This window comes from Natrix helvetica, assembly GCF_964273705.1.
Source record: "Natrix helvetica genome assembly, chromosome: 2".
NCBI lineage: Eukaryota > Metazoa > Chordata > Lepidosauria > Squamata > Natricidae > Natrix > Natrix helvetica.
The window spans coordinates 164,449,240-164,465,035 of record NC_138552.1 but is presented as its reverse complement, the minus strand read 5'-3'; the positions used below and the strand labels follow the sequence as shown (position 1 = coordinate 164,465,035).

Below are 15,796 nucleotides of genomic sequence, written 5' to 3'. Positions count from 1 at the left end.
TTTTCCTATTCCCTAAATGTCCCCATATATTATTTCAGTGGATGACCTCACTCCTAATATTACAAGAGAATACTTTTCTATATTTTTTACAACATGCAGTATCATATCTTCCCTTAATCAATTTCACTTCAAGCTCAAAATTGTCAGAGACCCTTTATCATTTGGTTTCTGTTTTATTCACCTTTTCCAGCTCTACACAATCTTATTGAGGTGTGGTAATTAGAACTGAACAAAGTACCAGACTCAGCACAGATTTATATAAGGACATTGCAATATGGGCAGTTTTATTTTTAGTTTCCTTTCTAGTGATCCCAAGCATGGAATTCACTTTTCATTTCTATTTTCATATTTTCTTTAACTCTCTGTGATCCTCGGTTCTAGACAAACTTCCCATGTAAATGCTTTCCTGAGAAATATTTGTTCAGGGCTAGAATGCTTAAATGGTTACTATAAACGGAATTTCCATATCAGAAAGCCATTTTTGTAGAATACCTTATGTCTTTTTTAAGCTTGCTCCTGGTTGCTCTAGCAGTTTCTGATGGTTATATGGGATTCACTTACCTCACCTACTGGTTCGCAAATGTGAGTGCACGCCTCATCTACACACGTGCACCACCTTCTGCACATGTGCAGTGCCCATGCATTACGTCAGGGAGTGTGGGTGGAGCCTCCCGCAGCCGCTGATACTGGTTCGCCCAAACCAGAGAGAACCAGCTTAATACCACCTCTGGTTATAAGACCAGGAAAAGAACCTGCTAGGTCAATCCTTCATACCACAAGCCCTCTTGTCCCAACTGCTTTTAGAACCTGACAACAAAAGAAGAAATTCCCAAGGTCTTGCTTAAACTCCACAGTTTCCTTGCTTCCTGATCCAGGAAATGCAAGAACTGAAAAGGATATGAGTAGGTGATAACATTGCTTTGAGAAATAAGACAAGATCAAATTATTCTTTCAAATGAAGAAACTCCAAATTATTCTGTTCTATTCTATTCTATTCTATTCTATTCTATTCTATTCTATTCTATTATTATATTATATTATATGAGTTATAGTAAGATCTTTGTCAAAACATGGTCTTATAAATTAGAATCTTTCTGATAGCTGTATAGAAGCTTCCATGCAGTTCTCCTGACCGCTATAGAGCAATGTTTCACTGTTGCCTTTCAGAAGCTGAAGAAGCTTCTTGAATGAGAAACAAAACATCCTCAAAGAAACACCAGAAAGTCCAGTTGCCTCTTCAAAGAGCACCTTTGGAACAACCATGACCTGGATGACTGAGAATTTCCATAGACATTTAGCTATGCACTTTCAGAGCTGAAGAAGCTTCTTGGATGAGAAGTGAAACGTCTTCAAAGAAAAATCAGAAAGTCCAATTGTGTCTTGAAAAAAGCACCTTGGGGTGTTGCCATTTCCACAACACCAGTGCCTCCACCTCTTCCCACAAGCAGCTTGAAACTGTTTGGCGATCTTGAAATTTAGAGAATACTATAAGCCAAACAGTGCTCGTCTTCCTCCCTACCATCCCTCAGAAGGAGCAAACCCACTCCTTCCACAAACAGTGCAGAAATGCAAAGATGCTTTCTTTGGAGGCTTTCATTTGCCTATGGGGCGGGTTCATTTGGGACCTTTTCCTATTTCCTGGATAAGGGTTTGTTTGATCAGCCTGAGTCATGTAGTAGGATAAAGAGAGAGTGACCTTTGGGGGATTTTCATTGCTACCGTTAAGAAAACATTTCTGCCCACAACTCTTCTGTGGTCTTCTATATTGATAAATAAATAAATGACACTTATTGAAACAAAAGGTGAAAACTACCAACACCTTGCATGCAAACATATTTTTTTTTCTTTACATTTCTCAAGATTGCTGTTTTCAAATTAGGCAAATGGTCAATTCTCTCCCCCACTCCCTATGTATTCCAAATTTTCTTTTCTAAGTGTGACACAACTGTAATTTAGAAATACAGTATTCCACTGCCCCCTGCAGCCTGAATATGTTAACACAAAGCTTTTTTGGAGGAATAAAATCCCTCTGATTTTCTTCCCTCTGTTCCGGTTTTACAAACCTGTCAAGAGGCATAGGATCCAAACCTTTTTTTAGTCTGTTTGTACATATGATTATCTAAGTATTATGAAGGGCTATGAGCTTATTATTAGAAAGCCAGAGAGGCAATAAATACAGTGGACACAGCACTCCTCTGATTTGTTTAAGCAAACCTATGCTGTTTAAATCACTTGAACTGTTAGGCTAATTTCTCAGGGAATATTTCACCAGCTATGGCCAGATCTTTGGCTGAAGTGTTGGCATAGAGGATGAAAAGGGGATGAATTTAAGAGGGAAAGTGCATGCTGTACCACTGGTGAATGCTCCAACACTGGAAGTCTTTAAGAAGATGTTGGATAAGCATTTATCTGAAATGATATAGGGTTTCCTGTCTAGGTAGGGGGTTGGACTAGAATACTTCCAAGGTCCCTTCCAACTCTGTTATTCTATTCTATTCTATTCTACTCTACTCTACTCTACTCTACTCTACTTTACTCTACTCTCTACTTTACTCTACTCTATTCTAAATATTCTGCAAAACTTCATAGGACCTACAAATAGGGAAATTAACATTTCCTGCTAATTAATTATTTGCTGAATTTTTGCAGCCCAGCTCTGTTAGCCACCTCTTGGTGTAATGGCACCTAATGACATGCATAGGCCACATTATGGCACATTCATTCTCATGCCCACAGGAGAATAACCTCTCCTGAGATTCCTCTCAGTTGATTTCAATAATTGTGAAACAGATGGTGAGATAAAATGAAGCACCCCCCCCCCCACCGTGCAAATAGTACATTGTCTCAGAACACCTTTGTGACTGTTGAAATAGAATTACATTTTATGGAATCCAATTGGGCAATGCACTTCTGTACTTCCAATACAATTCCTATTTACCAGATGCATCGATATATTTACTCTCTGGTTGTGGGCTGGGGAGTCTAAGCTGCCGAGCTATTCATAATTTAAATAAATGACTCCTTATCAAGCCATGGATCTAGTGAGAATATTAAGGAACCCTCCAGAAGAGCCATGTAGCAAGTTATCACCCACCCCTCTCCTAGGAAAATGAAATATTTTAGGAAATATTAAAAGGGCAGTATATTTTCCCTAAAAGGGAGGCAGAAATTCAACTCCCCTCCCCCCCCTTTGTCAATGGGCCATTAAGGCCTGGGGCAGTCTATTCTACATAACGAAGATCAACCTCCTACAGGTAGAGCCATAATAGGAATCCCAAAGCCCTTTCATTATATCATCACCCAGCAAGAGTCAACCAAGCTTGGGGCTCAGGACTCTACATAGGTGCCCCTGCATGCCCCCATGGGAATCTGACAACCAATCCAAATACAAGCTCAAATTCAAAAGCCCAGGGAGGGCATAAAACTGAGGCATTCTCAGCAGCTCTTCCTTTTTGCCCAGGGCCTCAAACCATGTGATCCAGTGCACCATTAAAACCATTTTTCAAAACAGTCACCATGTCTTTCTCCCCACTTGGAACTGAACCCAGATGGATATTTCTTCCAACAGCTTCAAGTGGTTTTTTTCCCCCCTACTTTGTTTGTGAAGTTCGGGCTGGTAGAATGAGACTGTATTTATGTGAATCACCAGTGCAGAAATCCCTTCCTTACTATTGAATACAAAGGTCTTCTGGTACATTGCCTAAATAAAAAGGCTAATATAAAAGAAAATAGTTCTTCACAATAGGGAGAAGATGAAATGTTAAACTTTATATTAAATATTAAGCAATCTTAAAATGAATATATAAAGGAAGGAAGGAAGGAAGGAAGGAAGGAAGGAAGGAAGGAAGGAAGGAAGGAAGGAAGGAAGGAAAGGAGGGAGGGAGGGAGAATATGTTCATTATTTTGTTATTCCTTAATTTGTCTCTGAGTTAAGAAAAACAATCCAAGGCAAAATGAGCACAAAAGAGGTGAGGTTCTTGGAGAAATGGATGTAAAATGATGCCAGCTGATCATTCCTTTGCTTTTCTTAAGAGCAGATAACAAGCAGTGCTCTGGGTAAAGGGTTCATCTTGGGTGGCAGCGTGTTTGATGAAGACATAAGGCAAGACATATTAAATACAACATCAATTGATCAGTTGGCAGATTATCTTAAAAGGAATGATATGAAACAGGCTGCGGGAATTAAACAAATTCAATTAATTGTAATCTTAAAAAGCCATGTTCCATTTTTGGTTCATTATTAAAGTTATTTCATTATCACGTGTGTTGCAGTCTTAAGTGAGTCCTATTTTAAACCTGGAAAATATAAAAGTGTTTGACCAGCATCAGAGTGGTTCAGAAAGTTACACTGAAAAGGACCAGAAGGCATTTCTAATAACCCAAAATTTATTTGCATCTTCGTATGATCTAAATTGACCATTTGGAACTCTCCAAAATATACAACTAGACATAGCGAATTTAATCCAGGGAAGATAAATACATATTATCTTCTGATCCAGGGGTGTCAAACTCGATTTCACTGAAGGCCACATCAGGGTTGTTTTTGACCTTAGGGGGATGGGGTGGAAGTGGCCAGGGTGGACGTGGCCAGCTTGACATTACTCATGTCATGGATGCCTGTGGTGGCCCAAGCCCTCTGCCAGTGAAAATGCGCTCCTGATTGCCGTTTTTGGCTGCAACGGCCTCCTGCAACCCTCTGCCAGTGAAAATGGAGCTTGCAAAGGCCGTGCTCAACCCTCCTGAGTTCCACTTTCACTGGCAGAGGCACTGCAGGCCAGTCTGCTGTTTCCAGGGCAACCCCGCAGGCCAGATGCAAGCGCCCTGTGGGCCAGGTCTGGTTTGTCACCCCTGTTCTAATCCATCCACTTTCATATGTGCATGATCCATATGTTGCTAAGTCTGCTGTATATTGCTCGGTGAGGACATGTTTAGTATTGCAATTGTTGTATCATCGAATAAGAAGAGCAGAGCAAATCTGTACTTAATGCCTGGCTCGTATTTCATGCTAAGCCATAAGCCGCCCAGAGTCACCTTAAAGGGGAGATGAGTGGCAGGAAAAATGAATAAATAACTAATAAAAATGATGGGGTTTATTTGGTTTTTGGCATATTATGAATCCAGCCACTGTTGTTTGTGACTGTGTTTATGGTTTAATATAATATTTGAAATCAGAAAATGAAACAACATAATAAAGAGAAGCTGCAAAACATCTTCTCTACCCTTTTCTCTATCCATCCTGTACTCCAGGCCTATTAAACTGGCGGCCACTGGGCCAGATATGGCTCACACAGGCCACATACATCCCGGTTCTGCAAAGGCAAAAAATATTGTGATACAGCATGATACACCCAGCAATGCAAGCGGATTTGACACCTCTGCTCTACATCTGTAGCCATTGGTTCGTGTACACGAACTACCAATAGTGAGGAAAAGGTCTGCAGCTACTCAGAGAAGGATTTATGAAGTTTTTCCTCAGTTCCAAACAGCTACAGTTTTCCACCTCAGATTTAAGCTGGTTATGTTTTCCTTTTTCAGCCTATTTTGAAGGGGAGACCCACATGTCCTGCCTGAAATGTCTTTGACTGTTGCACTCTAATATTGACTATATGATGGATATTTTTTCACTCAGAAGCCACATGATAACCACTATGAGACCTACACAAAGTTCCTCTGAATTGACAGAGAAATATATCCTTCTTTTATGAAAAGCTTGTAATTCAGGACTTTCCTGCTTGGCTTGATACTGCCGGTAGTTCTCAATTTACAATCATTCACTTAGTGACTGTACAAAGTTACAACAGCACTGAAAAAAAGTGATTTCTTCAGACTTACAACCATTGCAGCATCCCCATGGTCACATGATCAAAAATCAGGCCCTTGGCAAGTGACTCACATTTATGACTGTTGCATGATCATATGGTCACCTTTTGCGACCTTCTGGTAAACAAAGTCTATAGGCAAGCCAGATTCACTTAACAATCGTGTTATTAATATAACAACGGCAGCGATTCATTTAATACTTCATTCCATTTCACTTATGTGTCACCTATGATGCCATCCTTAGCTAGAACTGCAAGGTGAAGAACCAAACCTGAGTGTGGATTGCTGGAGCTATTGTTACATTAAATAATGAAAAACATGTGCCTTCCTTTTGGCCAGATTTGTTTTATTAAGCAAGAGCAAGAATACCATGTTCCAACTGCAACAATTAGAACTAGCAAAAGAAGAAGAAAAAATAAGGGAATATTTCTTTGTCACGTGCTAATCCCAACAATACACATCATCATTTTTTCTCTTTCAAACAAATAAGCTTGCAGTACTGCATTCTAACCCCTGAAACGCCATGGCTCAATATTTTGTGCCACCATGGCTCAATTAATTTGCTCAGCAATAGAAATTTGGGACATAATTCTAGTCGTAAGTGGAGAACTACCTCTACACGCAACTTCTTACTTATATATTCTCCTCCACGAGTTGTGGTAACTTTTAAAAGTCCTCTACATTTATCAAAATTTACCTAAATGTTCTGTTATTGCTAGAGGCTTCCAGTCATTTTTCATCACAATTTTCATCCTATCAATCAAGTGCCTTTCTCTTTCATAAATAGTGACATTGTTCAGCAAAGTTGGCCAGATCTAGAAAGTACACATCCAGACTTCTTGTTCCTTGGCAATTAGTGAAAAAAAGATTGTTTTGGTCATTAATGGTTATCATATTCAGCCAAATACATTGAAATGTTGAGTGAACAACATGTTCTGGAACTGGAATCTCTACATAAAAACTGGCTATTGAGAAAGTGTAGAAATATCTTTCTCCCCGCATTCTTTTGTGTTCTCATACTTCAATTAAATTTAAGGTTAACTATTCTGGGAATTCTTGGTGATTATTAGATGCCAGCAAGGATTAGAGACATATGAATCACTTTGCTACCACTGGATTTTTGTAGCCCTAAATAAATTTGGAACCCCAATTTGATTCTCTTCTTCCAGTTCTTCCAGTAATTTTTGTTCCTAAAAATCCACCAAATCTTCAGCTTCTATTGTCTTAAAAAAATATTTTCCCTTGTAAAGAATTGTTCTTACCAGAATTTGTCTACTCCCAGTTTGCCAAATTGCTTTCAATATAAAGACCACATTTTGGTACAAACGGCCAGCTGGTGTTTATAGGATGTGTCCACCGGTTGTTGCTGCCGGTTTGGACCGGTTGGAGTGAACTGGTAGTTCTGGCAATCAGCTGGCCCCGCCCACTCACCCCCGTCCTATCCTGTCCTATATTTCCTTCTTTCTGGCTGAGCTGATCTGCACAGTAAAGTTGATTTCCACGCCTTTTCTGTTCTACTTTCCGGGGCTGCCATAGAAGATAAGCAGCTGAGCTTCAAATTGTTGCATTTTGAATGCTGTGCACAAGTGTGTTAGACACGTGTGTGTGTGTGTGAAGTGTGTGATTGCCAAACCAGTTGTTAAACCAGTTGCAGCCCACCCCTGGATGTGTCCGGTGGCTTCCTTCCATCTCTATCTTTTCCTCTCCCTGTGAAAAGTTACAAATTGTTCTGATTGCTCTCTTGTTGAAAAAAATGACATGTAAGCTTACAGTTCCATGAACACGATTAGACGTTCTTTGGAGCAAATGAATTGTAAAGCTTTGGTTCAGTGAAAAAGCGATTGCCATTTTTGTTGTTGTTCTATAGCAGACAGGACAAAAAGAATGACAAAGTAAGCTATATTTGCCCTATGGGGGTCACACTTGTATGGCTCATTAGCCAAATGAAGGATTCTGACAATGATTATTCTCTGCAGATTGGCAAAGTGATCAGGCACAAATGGCTGGAAGATAAAGGGTTTTTTTCCCCACCATAAGCTTTAATTAAAATTTCCATACAAACTTTCCTTTAGTTGCCAAAGTTACGTATATGAAATATCAGCTTGATCGAAAGTCAGTAGGACTCATTGTCAGATAAGTATGCGTAGGATGATGATCTAAGACAATTTGGAAGGGCGGGGGGAGAATAAACTTACAGAGGTTGAAAAAAGGCACAACAATGTTTGCTGGTTTAAAAATGCAGAAACTAAACACACTGAGATTTGTCAATGGTTGCTGTATTAAATTCAAAGCACGAACAGGAAAAATTGGACATGTAATTTTTAAGAACTGTATCAGCAGACCTGCATAATAAGAACTGAATCATCCTTGTGTTTACAAGGAAAAAAAGTTGAGTGAAATTGATGTGATTTGTGCAGATGCCAGAAAAATCTATACAATATTCCCTCCCCACCCTACCTCCATCCCTGGTGACCCTGTTCTTACCCGAAGACAATCAAAAGGAGTTGATCTCATTTTATTGTTGCAACAGTGATAATCAGCCCAGAAATCTCAGCAAATTTGTAACTGACTGGGGATTTTAACATGTTTTTACATACTGTGGGAAGTGCAATTCCAAATTCATTTCCACTACTAGGGACTTTGGACAACAACCATGGCATCTGAGTGTAACTGATTAAAGCCTATCTATTTTAAAGCATTGTAGGCATATGATATAGTCTGTGCCCCAAGGAACTCCAAGTACCTTTTTGGAATTAAATCCAAGTCCCCACACAGCCATAATAAGCAGTCCATTATTCACTTTTTACTCTGACCTCTAGCTTCCCTCCATCTTCTGTATCTGGGCGTGCAAAAAGCTGGAGGCTCTTGGATCCACCAGTAGTTCCTGGATTACAGTTTCATGTCATTCCCTATATTGATTAGGGTTGTTGAGGATTGCAGTTGTACAACTTTTTGAGAATCACAGGCTGCCCATATAATGTAAATTCCATGAGATGCAGACATTTCTTATTCAAAATGACTACTGGAGCTTAGCTAAACTCTAAATCCTGTAATGTAAAAGAAAATATCTGAATGGGATAGAAGTGGAAATATAGTCTATTGATTATTCAACAGAATGGCAATTCAGTAGTAAAACAGAGGGGTAAAAAATACCTGCATGGATTTAAGAATTAGATGACTTTTTAGGATTTTGCTTGTAATATTGCCTTTAGGGACAAGGCGGATCAGTGGCTAAAATGCTGAGCATGTCGTTCAGAAAGATCGGCAGTTCGGCTGTTCGAATCCCTAGCACCTCATAACAGAGTGACCTCCCATTACTTGTTCCAGCTTCTGCCAACTTAGCAGTTCGAAAGCAAGTAAAAATGCAAGTAGAAAAATAGAAGCCACCTTTGGTTCCCAGGTAACAGTGTTCCGTGCGCCCTCAGTGTTTAGTCATGCTGGCATATGATCATGGAGACGTCTTCAGACAGTGCTGGCTCTTTGGCTTTGTAATGGAGATGAGCACTACCCCCTACAGTCGGGAATGACTAGCATATATATGCGTGGAGAACCTTTACCTTGCCTTTATTGTCTTTAATCTTCTAGATACTTTCCAGGAAAAAAAATAAAGTTTTCTAAATAGAGAACCAACTGTAACAACAACATAACTTTTTCTTATCAGAGATATGTACTTTTTAAACTTTTTTCTAGGGAATCTTAGGTATTATGGAACATGAGAGTATAAAAAGATGACAAGAGATGACAAAAGTAATATTCTGTGCTGCTAATTTAAGACGGTTGGTCAGTATTTTGTTATGTTCTCTCACATCGAACACTCTGTGTGTAACCCTCGTTAGGGTTTCCTGATATGTGTAGGTGTGTGAGAAAAAGACAGACAGAGGAATATAACTCCCCAAAGGGTTGCTAAATCATTGCTGAAATTCAAGGGTTCTCCTCGCTAGCTTAAATATTTGAATTATTTGTAGGTTGGTTTGTCTTGAAAGGAAAAGAATATTTGCCAGTTCGTATGTCAGTTATAGGCAGTGGTGGGATTCAACCAGTTCACAACAGAGGTGGGTTCCTCCCTATTTGGTCCAGTTCAGCTGAATAGATAGTAACTCCTGGGGACACATGACCGTATAGGTTCTGTCCTCGGTGGCGCCATCTTGATTTTCTGTTCTGCACATGCGCAGAACAATCTTCATTGAAAAAATGTAATTTTTATTCCTTTTTTAATGTTGTGCACATGCACAGACCATTTTATGTTCAAATGTGCATGCGCGCACAAAATTTTTCAGGTAGTAATTGTGGTAGAACTGGTAGTAATGGCAGCAGAAACCCACCCCTGGTTCACACCACTTCGGGAGGACCGGTTGTTAAGTCTGAGCAGTTTGATGAACTGGTTGTTGGAAGAAATCATTAGGGCAGAGAACCGGTTGTTAAATTCTTTGAATCACACCACTGGTTTTAGGGTATGGAGCCTACCAGTGAACTGCCAAACCTATTTCAAGAGGCCCCCAAATTTTTACAGTACAGCCACTTGAATTCTATATTTGAGTAACTCAGGAAGAGATTTGGTTCTTAGACAAGAAAATGTATGTTTTGGGCAATCTGTTCTAAACACTCATATTTCTATCTTTGGAGGAACAATAATCTATCTGCCTGTTTGAAGGACATGGCATTACATGAAGCAGAACTCTCTTGCCTGGTCTTTAAAATCTCAAAGTCTGTAAACTGTATCAGTCTGATCAGCACTCTTAAGTGCATCAGTAGATTGGTGATGATTGATGAACCTCCCGTAATCTAGCTAGCTGAACAACATTTTCTTTAGCAAGCATTAATTTTCTTCCCAATAGCTGTAGAAATAAGTGCCAGGTTTTCTTACATAAATTTTGTGCTGGTTACCGGAGCCAAATTTCCATCAGGTATAAACATAGATTACAAGCATCTGTTCATGTGATTACAAATTTGATATAAAGCAGCTTTTTCCATTCTGTAAGCAAGTCTTAGAGAGGCTCTGCAGAATGCTAGAACTTTGCTTTTTTATCTGGTGCAGCTGTTGCATGTCACTTATATTAAGAAATGAGATGTTAAAGTCATCAAATAGTTTATACTGAAGTTTAAATTTCAGCAGCTTAAATGAAACAGGTTTGAGGCTATTTAATATTGCTCGCTATAACTCAAGCATCACAGATTCTTGGGCTAAATTTGCACAATATGCTTAACTTGTTGTTAAATTAACCACTTGTTGGGTTGGTATAATATACCAAATAATATAATAACCAAAGGGGCTGGGCTTGCACTCCATTCTAAGCCCTCCAAAATAATAAATATTAAATCTGTAGAAATGTGTGTTTATACACCCCACTATGTCTCAATCAAATCAAATCAAATGTGTTTGATGAACAGTTAACTTCTGGGTTTAAAAATAATGTACAAGGCCACAATATTTGATCTTTGTATCTTTTGAAATACTGAAATATGTCAATCTTCAGACCCAGTTAAGTAGCAGCACGTGATAAATATGGATCTTAGAAAGTTAAGCAGGATCAAACTTGGTTAGTACACAGATGGGTGAATATGGGATAATCCTAGAGCTATAGGTTTGACTAGGAAGTGGTACATACAGGACAAAAGCAGTGGAAGACCAATCTTTTCATATGGTCAAAAAGACTACATGGATAAAGGTAAAGGTCCCCCTCACACATATGTGCTACTCGTTCCCAACTCTAGGAAGTAGTGCTCATCTCCATTTCAAAGCCAAAGAGCCAGCACTGTCCAAAGACATCTCCGTGGCCGGCATGACTAAACGCCGAAGGCGGATGGAACGTTACCTTCCCACCAACGGTGGTCTCTATTTTTCTGCTTGCATTTTTACATGCTTTTGAACTGTTAGGTTGGCAAAAGCTGGGACAAGTAACGGAAGCTCACTACATTATCGGGCAGTAGAGATTTGAACAGCTGAACTGCCAACCTTCTGCTGCTCAGTATATGTCCAAATACTTGAAATTTCCATCACCTTTAACTGAATGAGATGGTGTGCATAGGGGAACAATTTTTTGAACCAAGGTATCACAAATGGACTAACTTACAGAGTGCATCCAAATTCAGGATCCATGCCTCCCATGGAATTGAAATTTGGTCTATTTTATAAAGCATTTTATGACACAAAACTTACTGTAAAATGGGATTTAAATTGTAAATAGTGATTTGGAAAGAAGGATTAGAAAACGTTGTTATTAAATATTATGAATGTTTAGCTAGAATAGGACATAAGGATCCAGTGTTATTGGAGGATTTTAGAAATACTAAATGAAATGCCAGTATGTGGTTATGTATTAAATCTTGGTATATTTTATGATAAAGGACATTTAAACAATTATAGTCAAATGAAAATGGAGATATGATGATGGTAACATGTATAAATATCTGAGTTAAAATACTTGCGTTAATATGAATTATGTTTGTTGACTGAGGAAGAGATGCACGTAAGCCTTTTTGTAACCAACTGATAAACTTTCTACAGTATGTAAAGAAGGATGTGTTGTTTTTGTTTTGAAAATTAAAAAAAAACCTTGTAAAAAAACTTACTGTAAAAATAGTGTATGACAATATACAAAATATCATAAAGCATTTCCTGTGCTGATGTTTGACTCTGCTATACAGTTCACCTGGGCTATTTTCAAGACAGAGCCATCTCTAAATATATTCCGATTTTTCTAGCAAAGACTGCACATTCGAAGTTCTGTCATGGTTGAATACATCGAGGAATCTGGTAATCTCTGAAAAGGGACACAAGTTGTCTCTCTGTACTGAAGTGAGAGCTGGTTCAAACATCCTTTTAGATTTCCTTACCTGTTTTCTAGACAGATAAATCAGATGGTTTTTCTGCCTTTTTCCAGGAAGAGATGGCAATAGCAATAGCACTTAGATCTATATACTGCTTCACAGTGCTTTACAGCCCTCTCTAAGCAGTTCACAGAATCAGCATATTGTCCCCAACAATCTGGGTCCTCATTTTACTGACCTCAGAAGAATGGAAAGCTGAATCAACCTTGAGCCTGGTGAGATTTGAACTGGCAAATTGGAGGCAGGCAGCAGAAGTAGCCTGCAGTACTGCATTCTAACCACTGTACCACCACAGTTCTAGAATTGTCATTCTCCCAATGCCTTGTCAAGACAGATCTGTCCCCCGACTACCGATAGTCACGTTGCTACTAAAAAGGTCCAGTGGGAAGAAGTACCTTATAGCAATAGCACTTAGACTAATACTATATCACTCCATAGTGCTTTATACAGTGGTGGTATTACAATATTTTTAATACTGGTTCTGTTGGCTTGGTGGGCGTGGCAGGGAAAGGATACTGCAAAATCCGCATTTCCTCCGGATCAACTTGGACTCAAGACTCAGAGAACAGATGGGGGTGGGGCCAGTCAGAAATCATATTTACCAGTTCTTTGAACCACTCAATGTTTCCACAACTAGTTCTCCAGAACTGGTCAGATCCTGATGAATACAACCTTTGACTTTACAGCTGTCTCTAAGCAGTTTACAGAGACAGCATATTGCTCCCAACAATCTGGGCTCTCATTTTATCAACCTTAGAAGGATGGAAGGCTCAGTCAACCTTGAACCAGTCAGGATCGAACTCCAGGCTGTGGGCAGAGTGAGCCTGCAATACTGCATTCTGACCACTGACCTACCTATGATGTCATCCTTAACCGCAAGGTGAAGAACCAAACTTGAGTGTGGCTTGCTGGAGCTATTGTTACATTAAATAATGAAAAACATGTGCCTTCCTTTTGGCCAGATTTTTTTTATTAAGTAAGAACAAGAACACCATGTTCCAACTGCAGCAATTAATCTGAAATTCTCTTTCACTCAACTGAATTAGAACTAGCAGAAGAAGAAGAAAAAGACAATTAAGGGAATATTTCTTTGCCAAGCGTTAATCCCAACAATGCACATCATCATTTCTTCTCTCTTTCTAACAAATAAGCCTTTTTATGCAGTCCTTGAGGCAGCTGAACAACATTACTTAAGCACTGCAGAGAGATGCCCTGCTTCTGCGCCCCCCCCCCCCGCAAATGCCAGTCAAGAAGGATGAGACAAGAAAAGAAATCCTTCACAGACTGATTTTCTTACTTTGCTTAAAGTCAAATCAAGCTTGTCTGATACAATTTTTTTTCCTGGTGCCTTGCTGAAGCTTCTAATACCTCAATTACTAAATGACTTTTAAATGTTTCTGAGCTCTTTATTTAAATAAGTGTTTTAGTTAAACTGTTTGGAGCCAGGAGTATTACTTATTCATAGCTGTTGGCATGAATGCTATTTAGTTGCAGATGTTTGCTCCATTAATGAGTTTGCAGGAACATTTTCTCCACAACAAACCAAAGGGAGTGATGGAAAGGAGGCTAGCATAAACAGCAGTGGGGCAGCCTTTGAAAAGAAGACTCTGACAACAGGTGGCCCGTAAGGTGCGGTTGAGACACGCATTAGTAAAATGAAAGAAGACTAGAATTTCTGTTCTGCTCAAGCTAACCTCAACTGCATTCTCATAACAGGATTGAGAAAGTAAAATTTACCCTATTAAGGTGGAGAAAATGGGAATGAAATGAGCTAATGTTGCTTTCTTTGGTGCCTGCCTCCTAAACCAGGGATGGCAAACCTTTTCAGTACTGAGTGCCCAAACCAGAACATGTGTGCGTGTGCACCCTAGAGCATCGAAAACCCAAAGAGCAGCTGGCCGGCATGCACATGCCTGGGTTTGGGCCAATTTCAGACATTTTCAGGCTGTTTTTCTGACCAAAAATGGCCTGAAAATGGCCTGGAAAACAGCCTGAAAACAGCCTCAAAACAACCGGAAAATGCCCCCCAAACAGCCTGGAAAAGGCCTGGAAAGCCCGAAAAATGGCCTGGTTTTGGCTGTTTTCAGGCCATTTTCCGGCAGTACAGCGCCCGTGAATCCTGCCCCATACATCCCTTCGGCCGATCCGCTCTCACAGGGAAGGACTCCTCCGGGTGCCGTCCACTAGGCAATGCCAGCGGGCGACGCCCAGGAGTAGGGCCTTCTCTGTGACGGGCCCGACCCTCTGGAATGACCTCCCCCCTGATATCAGAACCACCACCGATCTCCGCTCCTTCCGTAAAAAGCTTAAAACCCACCTGTTCAAGTTAGCTGGCCTGGCCTAATCCCAGTTTAGTCCCTCAAGTCTGCATTTTTAAATTTTTAGGGGTTAGTTAGGTTGATTTTTAACTTTTATTATCTTGTACAGCTGTGAGGTTTAATTCGATTTTAGGGGTATTTAAGGGTATTTATTTTTGTATCTGGTTTTTAATGAGATGCCTGTTCACCGCCCCGAGTCCCTTCGGGGAGAGGGGGCGGTCTATAAATCTTGAAAATAAATAAATAAATAAATAAATAAATAAATGAAGACTAGCTGGCCGACGTTCTGAAAACCAGAAGAGCAGCTGGTGACAGTGCACTGCCCACAGAGAGGGCTCTGCATGCCACCTCTGGCACGCGTGCCATAGGTTTGCCATTATGGTCCTAAACTCTACAACAGCCTGAATTTGTAAATAGCCACCATTGCTAGAACTAAGCTGTCCCCTTAGACTACCAAAATGTTGGCCAATTTTCTGTTGAAAGCTAGCTTGCAAATTCTCAAAAGTACCTCTTCTGGTTTGTTATATTGTTCTCAGGGTGTTTAAGAATTCCGTTTGCATTTCTGGTGAAGTTGCAGTGCATTTTGTGCCTAAGGTGGAACTAGATTATTTCTTAGTGGAAGAGATGGCGAATGCTACTGTTGGGGTTGACTTGCCTTAAGTACCCTTCTCTATTTACTAGTCTGGAAAAAGAAAACCCAGCAACAAGAGCTCTTTTTGAAACAAAGAAACTTTCCCTTCAAATATCCATTCATCAGAGGAGGAAGAGGAGGAGGAGGAATAATAGATAAATAGATAATAGATAGATTTAAACATAGCATTAAATTATGT

The 15,796-nt window shown here is 39.7% G+C and overlaps 2 protein-coding genes across 2 annotated transcripts in view; both read left to right on the top strand.

Annotated features, from left to right (window-relative positions):
• EYS (eyes shut homolog) overlaps positions 1-15,796 on the top strand; it is a gene marked incomplete at both ends in the record, with an annotated part of 387,634 nt that overhangs the window by 156,616 nt on the left and 215,222 nt on the right. The window lies entirely within an intron of this gene.
• Positions 6,788-15,796, top strand: part of LGSN (lengsin, lens protein with glutamine synthetase domain) — a 383,291-nt gene continuing 374,282 nt past the window's right edge. The window contains exon 1 of the mRNA XM_081941756.1: positions 6,788-6,798. The gene's annotated coding sequence lies outside the window, so the exon portion shown is untranslated. The remainder of the gene's footprint in view (positions 6,799-15,796) is intronic.